General features: G+C 39.7%; 1 protein-coding gene across 1 annotated transcript in view; it reads left to right on the forward strand.

Moving 5' to 3' along the window:
- Positions 1 to 655, forward strand: part of LOC122889810 (thyroid receptor-interacting protein 11-like) — a 39,077-nt gene extending 38,422 nt beyond the window's left edge. The window contains exon 5 of the transcript XR_006380969.1: positions 200 to 655. The gene's annotated coding sequence lies outside the window, so the exon portion shown is untranslated. The remainder of the gene's footprint in view (positions 1 to 199) is intronic.
- The last annotated feature ends 10,371 nt before the right edge of the window (positions 656 to 11,026 follow it).

Here is an 11,026-nt window from a genome sequence, read left to right on the forward strand (position 1 = left end):
CTGCCTTTGGCTCAGGTCAGGATCTGCTCCCTGCTCAGCTGACAGCCTGTTTTTCCCTCTTCCTCTGGCTCTCCCACTCATGCTCTCCCTCTCCAATAAATAAATAAATGAAATCTTTAAAGATTACCATAAAATGTCCTATGATTGTACACAGGAAAGATCTTAATGTTCCTCTTCGAAATACGCTTTTTGTGCCCAGGTGCAAACTACTGAGGACTCAGCTAAACGTCAACATGCGAGATCAAGACGATATAATATTTTGTGGTCAGAATATGGGGCAGATAAATGTCCAAGCAAAGTGAAATAAAATAAAATAAAATAAAGCCGTATTTCTTACCATGTTCCCTTCATCTCCAACCTGTGTGGGTAAAAGTCTCTATGCTTATAAACTGACCTCACGGACCGACTGCAGGAAAGGAAGGCACGAGCAAACATTGCCCCCCAAATGGACTTATTCAGCTCCAGGGTGAGGAGCTTGGTAAAGGAGATGGTGAATAAAAGGGGGAAAGGAAGATAAAATCTGTGTTCTACAGCCCTGTTGCTTAAAGTGTAACTATCTTAAGAACAAAACCTGAGCAGCATTTAGAAATGTACTGCAATGTGATATAGGAGTTCGGTGTCTATTGATTCTCCTAATAAATCATTTGAGCTTATAGTTTACAGGTTATCTTGCATTTTATTTCTAGGAAATCATTTTTGTTGTATGTTACACAGTATCATTCACAACAGACTGGATGTTGAAACAAAACCTGAAAAGATGCTCACCACACCCTACTTGGGAAGCACTCTGCACATGCCAGCCCATGCAGAGAAAGAATGCAGACAGGCTGCTGACTTGCTGCCTCAGGGCACCCAGGTCCCCAGGGCTCCAAGGTGTGGCCCCGCCTCTGGTTATCAAAGCTGCCTCAGGAGCCCCGGACGGAGGCTTCAGACCTCTTAGGCAGGCCTGATCCCATCTTCCTAAAGCCTGGGTTCACCCTTAGCTCAAAGGAAGGTCCTTGTCCTTATTGTCACTTTAAACTTTCTTTGCATTTCTTACAAAATCTACCCAGAGGCTCTATCTTTTTGGCCAGGATTCTGTGCATGCCCAAGGGCGTGGGGTCATTTGCCTAATTTCTCAATCTGATCGAGAATGAGTCACCCTCCCATCTCAAATCTTTTCATTGCCTTCCTTGATAGAAAGGACTTGCAGAGCCTAATAGTGTTATTATCACTTTAATATGGACAACAAGGTGATTCCTTACCTGGACAGTTCACTGTAAAAGATACTAGAAATGGTTCTTAAGCATATAAAAATGATCCTTAATTTCAGCCCCCAAATAAGAGGAATACAATAACATAAATATACTGTAAGATCACATTTTTCACATAACAGATGAAACACAATGAAAAGGTCCCTGTGCTGGTGAGGATGTTGGGAAATGAGCACTTTCATATGCCACTGGAAAGCATGAACACTGGAACTCTCTCTTTTGAAGAAGGAACCCCTAAAACCTCAAGGCCCTGGGCTGATGAGGGGACATTGGGAGGGAGGGAGTCACTTGCCTTTGTTAATTCTGGAGGCCTTCTTCTCCTTAGTCTTATACAATGCTGGATGGAAGGGTCATGCCAGTAGCTGAGGCTTACTGCAGACCTAGAAGGGAAGAAACGAGGCAGGTGAGGGGAGGTCAATAGGTTCTGGCCCAGTTCTCAGGAAGCAGGTCAACGAGGACAATCAGCTACCTCCAAAGGTCATCAGAGGCACATTTCAGGCACCATTACAAACCTCAGGAGACTCAGCCATCTGTCTTGGTGCTCACGTACACAGCCCCTCACCGTTCCACCCCTCGCAGGCAGCCGTTTCTTCTCTTTATTTCCTCAGGTGCCTAACTCCCTTCCCAGGATCCTACAGAGCACAGCACCTCACCTCATACCTCACCTAGAAGACCTGCCACCATTTATTCCCTCAGCAAACTCACTGGCAAGAGCCAGTCAGACAACTCTGCTCCACCACAAGTTCTATGTCTATGGGAAAAGAGCTCCAAGATTGTTTCCTAAAACTCACCTGAATAACTTCCTAAGCCTTTCCCCCAGCTCTGTAATAAGGTACCAGTTCTTCCACATCCCTTAGGCAGGTCGCAGTGGGAAAACGAGGTACCAATAAACATAATAGCTACAACCTAGAAAATGGTGCAGTAGCCTGAACTCTGATCTACACAACCTGGATAATGCTACGGTAGCCTAAACTCTCCCTGGTGTACACTACAGGGAACCAAAGTTTTAGTGTTCTAAACCAGGAGCTGACGCCCAAATTACCAGTGAAGGTCTTCTGCCAACTGTGAGTAACCAGCCTTAGGGAACCAAGAAGTAGCAGAGGGAGCCTTGATCTCTAAGGCCATCTGAAGCCATTTTGACCTTTGCCCTTCAATGAGTATCTTGGGAATTAAAAAACATCTTTACCATTTAAACCAAATGGTATGCGCGGTCAGCTCTTGGTTTCAGCTCAGGTCCCGATCTCAGGGTCCTGGCATCCAGCCTGGCATTGGACTTCATCTTGAGTGGGGCGTCTGCTTCAGGATTCTCTCTCCCTCTCTCCATAAATATCTGTTTAATGGACACATGTATAAACTCGCTAAATCGTTTGACAGGTGAATTGTGTATTATAATATTTTAAAAATGCTGTTATAAGTGAAAACCCAACCCTCCAAAATATTTAGTAGAAGCTAATTTAGTTTTCAACATATTCTCACAGTTACCAAAGGCAAAAGATTGTATTTTCAAACACAAACTGTAATAGAATTAAAAGGAACTTAAGAGGACAGTTTTCCATTTAAGGTGCATTGTTTAGCAATGTCTAACAGCAGGTATTTCATTCTCATCTACATGGTCAAAAAAAAAAAAAAAAAGCCAAAACACAGTCAATACATTGCTCAGTAAGTATACTCTTGGGCATTTATTCTAAAGAAAGAAAAACCTACTTTCACACCCAAACCTTTACATAAGTGTTTCTAGCAGCTTTATCTGATCATAGCCCAAAACTGAAAACAACTCAAATACCCTACAATGGGTGGATATTATAGCTGAAGAATGTCCACAGCATGGAATACCAACTGAAGAGTAAAAAGGGATAACTAGTAAAACACACAATTTGAATTCGCCTTAAATAAATTATGATTAAGTGAAAAAAAATCTACTCTTAATGGGTAACATATGTATGATTCCATCTACAAAACCTTCTTGAAATGACAACATCACTGGAGAGAGACCAGATGAGTGGTTGCCAAAGAGGCTGGGAGCAGAGGACAGGACTGTAGGGATTCTTGTGACAGACTTACTCTGTATCTTTACTGTGATGGTGGCATTACAAACTACATGTATGGTAACATTACCTACAACTAATTACACATACACTCATTTCCTCCACCTGACAACGTCACAGAGAGGTCTAAGTAAAACTTGGGAATTTAAATAAAGTCTGGATTGTGTCGGTGTCAAGTTTCTGGATGTGTTACTTTTCCTACAGTCATTCAAGACATTATCACTGGGAAAAACAGGATAAAGGTTATAGGAGATGTGAGATGTCTCTAGTATTTCTTACAACTGCATATAAATCAAGTGTTTCAAGATAAATTTTTTTCAAAGTTAAAAAAATTTCAACATAGCATATTTACACTGCTACCTCTACAGACTACCAGTAGCTCACATATTCTGAGGCTGCATCACGTTTTAAGTCTTGCAATATATGAATCTTTTTTATGGGGTATAAACCTTCCACACAGCAGAGCAAAGAAAAGTGATTTCAATCAATCATTAGCTACTGATTCTTAAACACCAGAGAACAAACACAGGAAAGAAATTCAGCACTGAAAACTTCTACATCGAGCTGCAAAAAAACAATCTCTAGAGGTAGAGTTAAATTTTTAACCAAAAACCCTGGAACAATCTCTTCATTCAGAAAGGTATGGTACAGATGAAGCCATGCCTTCGAGATTGTAGGACACACCAAAAGGCATACACTTTATTATTAATTCCAAGTTTACCAAGTTAGTTCAAATCACCAACCTAGGTTCTTAGCACCTTGACACCTTCAACTCCCATCTGATAGGATATCTGGTTAGTGGAAATCTTTTGGGAGCCCGGTTTGTCTCTTAACTCCACATAAAGCATGCAAAGCTATCCCCTTTCCACCTGGTGACCTACTGATGGCACCCAGCAACTCTTCACATGCAATGGACAGCTGCCAGAAAAAGGAAGGCGGAGAGTAAAGGTGGAGAAGCTTTCCTTCCCAGTTCAAAGTAAAAAGCAACAGTAAAGGAGCCATCTGAAAACTGTAACATCCTTACATTACTTGAAACTTATAAAAGAAAGAAAATCAAGATGGGCACATACTCTTGTCCTTTTGCACCCTGAAATTACAGGTAACAAGACAAAGGACAGAAAACATAAGAAAAGTGTATAAAGGCACTAAATGAAAGGAACACCAAAGTTCAAATTATAACTCTGGGAACAATGTTCAGAAGATTATACTTTCTTAACATTCCAACACAGTTAACAAACAGAAGAATTTCAAGCAGCTAACAAACATATGAAAAGAAGTTTATACTTCTGGATAAGGAAAATGTACAGTAAAAGATTTGAATACCATTTACCACCCTCCCATTCTCCACTCTCATTTCTAGACCTGAAACCTGATAACCCCAAACTGTTGGTATTCTACAAGAAAATTGGAATTCTGTTTATGCATGCTAGATCCAGTATCAACATGGTTGTATGTCACACAATGCTAAGTCAAAAAACAACAACAACAAAAACAAAAAACCCAAGGTGCAAAAAGATATATAAAGCACACCATTTAGACAGATTTTCCAACTAGAAAAAAGGTTTATACAGATGATGAATTCATACAAACATGCACCAAAAAATAGAGAAATATGCAAAGGAATGATATAGATCTCCTTCAGTAATGGAAAGTTCGGAAAGGCACTAAGGGAGAAAAAGAAGACGTGCTCACTGTTTCAATTCCTGCAAACTGTTCAGTGTTTGAATATTTTAATCAAAACTATACAAATTAGGGACGCTTGGGTGGCTCAGTTGGTTAAGCGGCTGCCTTAGGATCAGGTCATGATCCCAGCGTCCTGGGATTGAGTCCCACATCAGGCTCCTTGCTTGGCAGGGAGCCTGCTTCTCCCTCTGCCTCTGCTGCCACTCTGCCTGCCTGTTCTCGCTCTCTCTCTCTCTGGCAAATAAATAAATAAAATCTTAATTGAAAAAAATCTATCCAAATCAAATACACAAAAAAAGTTAACATTTCTCTCTTTTTTTAAAGGTTTTATTTATTTATTTGACAGACAGAGATCACAAGTAGGCAGAGAAGCAGGCAGATAGAGAGGAAGGGAAGCAGGACCCCTGCTGAGCAGAGAGCCTGATGCGGGACTGGATCCCAGGACCCTGAGATCATGACCTGAGCCGAAGGCAGTGGCTTAACTCACTGAGCCACCCAGGCGCCCCAAAGTTAACATTTCTTAAATTTAGGAAATGAGTATTTCTTTGTCTTTTTCTATTAGTTTAAAAGATTGTCTTTCCAAAGGTTTTAAAAACGGAAAAGTACATTAAGTCAAAGGAAAAAAGAAGATGCAAGTTCTACCAAGAATCAAGAAAAAGACATCATTACAAGTCTTATAGATATTAAAAGGATAAGGGAAACTTACAATTTGTGTATGTGACAGCTTAGAGGAGATGTCTCAAAGAATTTCTCCAATTATCAAAGGTTACATAAGAATAGGTGAAGTAAAAAGACCTATATATATTTAAAATAACTGAGTTGTACTTAAAGACTTCAACAATTAAAACAACAAAACCAAAAGAATACCGCCACCTAGACAACTTCTTTGGTGAATTTCTACCAAAAATTTAAGAAAGACAAGGGGCATTAGAGAGGAGTAGGGAATTTGGGTAAATTGGAAGGGGAGGTGAACCATGAGAGACTATGGACTCTGAAAAACAGTCTGAGGGGTTTGAAGTGGCGGGGGGGTGGGAGGTTGGGGTACCAGGTGGTGGGTATTATAGAGGGCACGGCTTGCATGGAGCACTGGGTGTGGTGAAAAAATAATGAATACTGTTTTTCTGAAAATAAATAAATTGGGGAAAAAAAAAAAAGAAAGAATTCTTCACCAATTCTTCCTTCCCAAAAGAACACACTTTTCAACTCAGTGTTATGAAGTCAGCATTACCAGAACACCAAAAATAAAGACAACACAAGAGAATGATCCAGCTCTATCAAGAATATGGAACCAAAACTCCTTAAGAAATTAGAAAATTGAATCCTGCAATACATAAAAATGGTAACACATAATAAAGAATTGAGTTTATACCAGGAGTGCAAAGTTATTTCATACCTGAAACATGAAAATACTAAAATAAATACAATATTATTGACATATTACCAACAACTGGAAATAAAACATAAAGTACAACTTAACAATAGCATAAAAAAACACATTAACTATTCAGGGATAAATATAAAAAGATATGGAGGAGATCTGTGTGCTACAATATATGAAACACTGCTGAGAGAATCAGAGACTTAACTGAGTAAGAGACATACCATGCTTGTAGGTGAGAAAACTTATTAATGTTAAAATCAATTTTCCTCAAAATGACCTGTAGTTATGATACACAACACAGCAGTCGCTAGTAACATGGCTCTTTACATTTGCATTTAATTAAAATCACATAAAATTTAGAATTCGTTTCCTCAATTTTACTAATCACTTTTCAAGTGCTCAAGTCACATGTTGTCCGTCACTGTCATACTGGACAGTGTAGATGGGAAACATTACCCTCATTACAAAAACTTATTGCTACTGGACAGTGCTAGCAACAGAGTCAATGCAATCCAGTCACAATCTCACCAAATTTCACAGAAATAAGGATGGAAAAAGAGGACCTCATATACTCTAAATAAGTAAGTAAGTAAATTTTTAAAAAATTCTGAAAATTGGAGGGGGAGATGAACTGTGAGAGACTATGGACTCTGAAAAACAATCTGAGGGTTTTGAAGGGGTGGGGCGGTGGGAGGTTGGGGGAGCCTGGTGGTGGGTATTATGGAGGGCAGGTATTGCATGGAGCACTGGGTGTGGTGCATAAACTGAAATCTATTACACTGAAAAAAAATTAAATAAAAACAAACAAAATTTTAAAGAGGGGCTATACAAAGAGTAAAATTAAAAACTAAAGAGAGGAAGTAAACGAATATTGGCAGTATATCTAAGTCATTTGCCAAGTGCTTTTTTTTTAAAGATTTTATTTATTTATTTGATAGACAAGGATCACAAGTAGGCAGAGAGGCAAAGAGAGAGAGCGGGGGGAATCAGGCTCCCCGCCGAGCAGGGAGCCTGATGTGGGGACTCGATCCCAGGACCCTGGGATCATGACCTGAGCAAAAGGCATCCGCTTAACCGACTGACCCACCCGGCATCCCCGACTACACATACTCTTGCCAACAAGTTTTAACAGAGAAAACCTTCCTATTCAGAAATTTGGAAATATAGTATAAGTAGCTACTGACATACCCTGGGGGTGGAGGAGTGAGACATTACCAATAAATTATTTTCAATAAACTTTAGACAAGTAATTTGGCATCAAGATATTTCATTATTGCATTAGAAACTGCCAAAACTGACATAAATCACAGCATAACTGGAGGAACCAAGAAATCAATCAGTTCCATGAATTTAACTACAACCCAGGGTTTAAAATCCCAACCTGCATATGTGTCTACACATACATAATATCCTCAATGTTATATTTTTAAAGCTTGTATCCACAAAGTAATGGCAATAAACAGACACTGTGTATACTGAAACTTTAAAGACACCCTAAAGCACTGAGAAAAAAAAAATCTATGAAACATCATTACATCGAATTTCACTTAGTCTGGACAGCCACATTCCACAATCCTCACAAATGTTCAGTAAAGAAAAAAAAAAAAAACACTCTAATTGCAGAATTTCATGCTGCTAATACTCACCAAAATCAGAAATGAGTTCTTCATAAAGAATGCTGAGGTGTTCTTTGTACATTTACAGGCTCGGTAGACAAGAAGAGAGGCCCTGGGGTTATCAGGAGTGGTCTATTATGTACTTATAAGTTGGGGAGGGAATAAGTTAGGGATGGTGTCAGTCTCTATGGAATTTAGAAGCAAGTTTCTATGACCTTGAGGGGCTAGCTATTGTTTTGGGGAAAAGGTTATTCATGACCAGTAATTAAACCTTTATGTGAGACCCTTTTGATGTCTACCAGTGGTCCATATGCTTGGGAATGTTTGTCAACACTATCTTGGAGGTTTAGATATAAAGTTTCCAAAGGAATTGTTAAAGTAGACTTATAGGATCCTGGTTGGGGGTAGGGGTCAGTCAGGCTAGGATTTCCTTTTGCCCTTAGCAAAGCCTTAAGGTGGGGGTAGTTGAGTCCCTAGAGGAGGGTCACTCTGCCTGTTTTAAGGGCTTGTCAGTAGGTAAAAAAATTTAATAATTTTTCTTCTGCCTCTGTTTCCCACATCATTCCCCCCTGAACTATGTTGACCCTTAAATCTTTACAGTAGTTGAAGATGGAAGGGCTCATCTTCTGTAACTTCTTCCTGCTGAATAGGGGTGTAGAGTTGTCCCTACCTACTTGGTTCAACATTGATCAGTTGAGGAACGTGTAGGGAAGTTACAAAAGAGGGAGGCAGCTGAATCCAGCGCTGACAGTGAGGAAGTGTCTCTGCGTGGTAAGTATCATCTGTCGTCATGAAGTCATTGCAGCAATGGAGCTCGGCACCAAGCAGAGAAACACTGAACAAGGCAACACATTAAGATTATCAAGGCCGTAAGGATGAGAAAGCCAAAAAGGAGATATTTAATTGTTGGCCACAGTCCTCCTTTAAACCAGGAACTTAACCAATCACTGAGAGAGAGAGAGAGAGAGAGAGAGAGAGAGAGAAGGATCCTGTGGAGCCTCAATCTGGGTATTCTTATCTTTTATTAGTCCCGTGACATTTCTGTGATATTCTGGGATGTACACACATTCTGCTTTGATAATTGCACATGTGTCACCCTATGCTGCTGTCAGGACATCTAAGGCCATCTTATTTTGTAGGACTGCCTTGCGCATCATTGAGACTTCGATAGTAAGTAAGGAGATGTTATTTAGTGAATCACTGAGTGCCTTTGCAGTATATTTATTAAGGGCTTCTACATGCCAAATGAAATCCTCTAGTCCCACAGATGGAGCAAAAATGGATGTGAAGTGATCATACCACTTAAAAACAGATCGTGTCATCTTTGCTTTAAACTGGGAGATTAGCTGGAGTAGTGACGATTATAGTATCACGCCCATGAATCCAGGCAAATCCTAAGGTGCAGCGACCTATCTTCCCTGGAGGAAGCCAGGGCCATAGGTTAGTTCCACATATCTAGTTGGTTCCATCTGGAGCTGTCCATCTAATGCCAGGTCACCTTACCCAATCAGTAGCAAACCTGTCAGTAGCCTGGAGTACTATTATTTCAGAACACATTTCTAATGATAGCCATCCCAGATGTTGTGTGCATTTTGCCCATGTATCATATGTATGATTTCTTTGGTCTGGCCTAAAACTGCCTTTTGACTGAGCTGTCCGATGGTGGGTAGGACCCACAAATATGTATCCCAAATTTGATATATGCCATCCTTGGTATAGCGATGAGGAGGGTTTTGTAGCTTAGGCTTAGGCCCTAGTTGGTGGGTATTAATTTGTGGGCTTGTAAGGTCAGTTAGGACTTTAATAGTTTGAGAGTATGAAAAAGCTTGGTCATGGGGTCCTGGTGAACTCCATGTTTCAATGAGGATGGGCCAGGAAGAAACATCTGGGTTAGTGATAGAGTTATCCTGGTACATACTGTCTCCATATATTATATCTGAAATATAATCCTGCAGAGAATGCCAATCCGTGCCCTGTAAAGGCAAAACACACCAGGGTAACCTGGATGTACTTGACATAGGCAAAATTCCACATATCCAACAAACTGATTATGCAGTTCAGTATAATGGTGTGCCCACTGTAGAAAGGAACTGTCAGTTAAGATAGGTGAAAGGAAGATAAAGAGAATTACAACCTTCATTTTGGCTTGAAGAGAAGTTTGAGGTCTTCTATGGGCTCACAGGAGTAAGAAGGCACATTCATTTGCTCACTGGGTCCCTGTGAAGGAGGTTAGGGTTTTACTCTAGATATATGCACCCAGGAAGAGTGTCTATCTAGCTTTCCCGCAGTGGGAGTACATAGTATGACCTGATAGGGACCTTTCCATTTTGGATGTAGGCTTTCTGTTGTATGTGACTTCCAATTTTTTTTTTTTTTTAAATAAACAGTGTCTCTGAGATTTACATGGGGTGGGTTTTCAGCTATAATTAAATCAGGTTTGGGGAGTACATGATTAGTATCTTCACTGAGTATCTTATAAGTTAAACCAGCCTCTAGTGAGTATTTAATAAGGCATTATAATCTTCATCCAATGACAGATCTATGGAAAGAGATATTTTATATACATATATATAATAACTCATTACTACATAATAATAATTATGATGATCATTATTATATAATATTATTATGTAATAAGTCAAAAGGGCGGAGTCCTAGAGGTTGTTTTGGAGCAGTTCTCATCGTGAGAAGTCCTATTGGTAGGAGAGTAATTCAATTTTCCTGGGTTTATAGACTAAGCTTAGTAATATGACATTTTAAAGTATGATTCGTTTTTTCTACCTTTCCAGAAGATTGTGGATGCCAGGCTGAATGCAGGAAATATTTAACTTTTTAAGGCTTTGGAAATTGCAAAGTGCTAGTGGGCACTATGGCACACCTAGATTTTCTTACTCTTTTCATGAAAACTACTGTCATCAGTAAACCAACTATCATCTGTATTTTATACAGGGGCATCTTAAATCTGGCCAAATACAGTAAGCAAGATCAGTAACATCTGAACAGTTATGCTCTATAGAGAAGTACAATGGTCAAGGTCATAGTTAAGTT

Source organism: Neovison vison, chromosome 11, assembly GCF_020171115.1.
Source record: "Neovison vison isolate M4711 chromosome 11, ASM_NN_V1, whole genome shotgun sequence".
In the NCBI taxonomy this organism is placed as follows: domain Eukaryota; kingdom Metazoa; phylum Chordata; class Mammalia; order Carnivora; family Mustelidae; genus Neogale; species Neogale vison.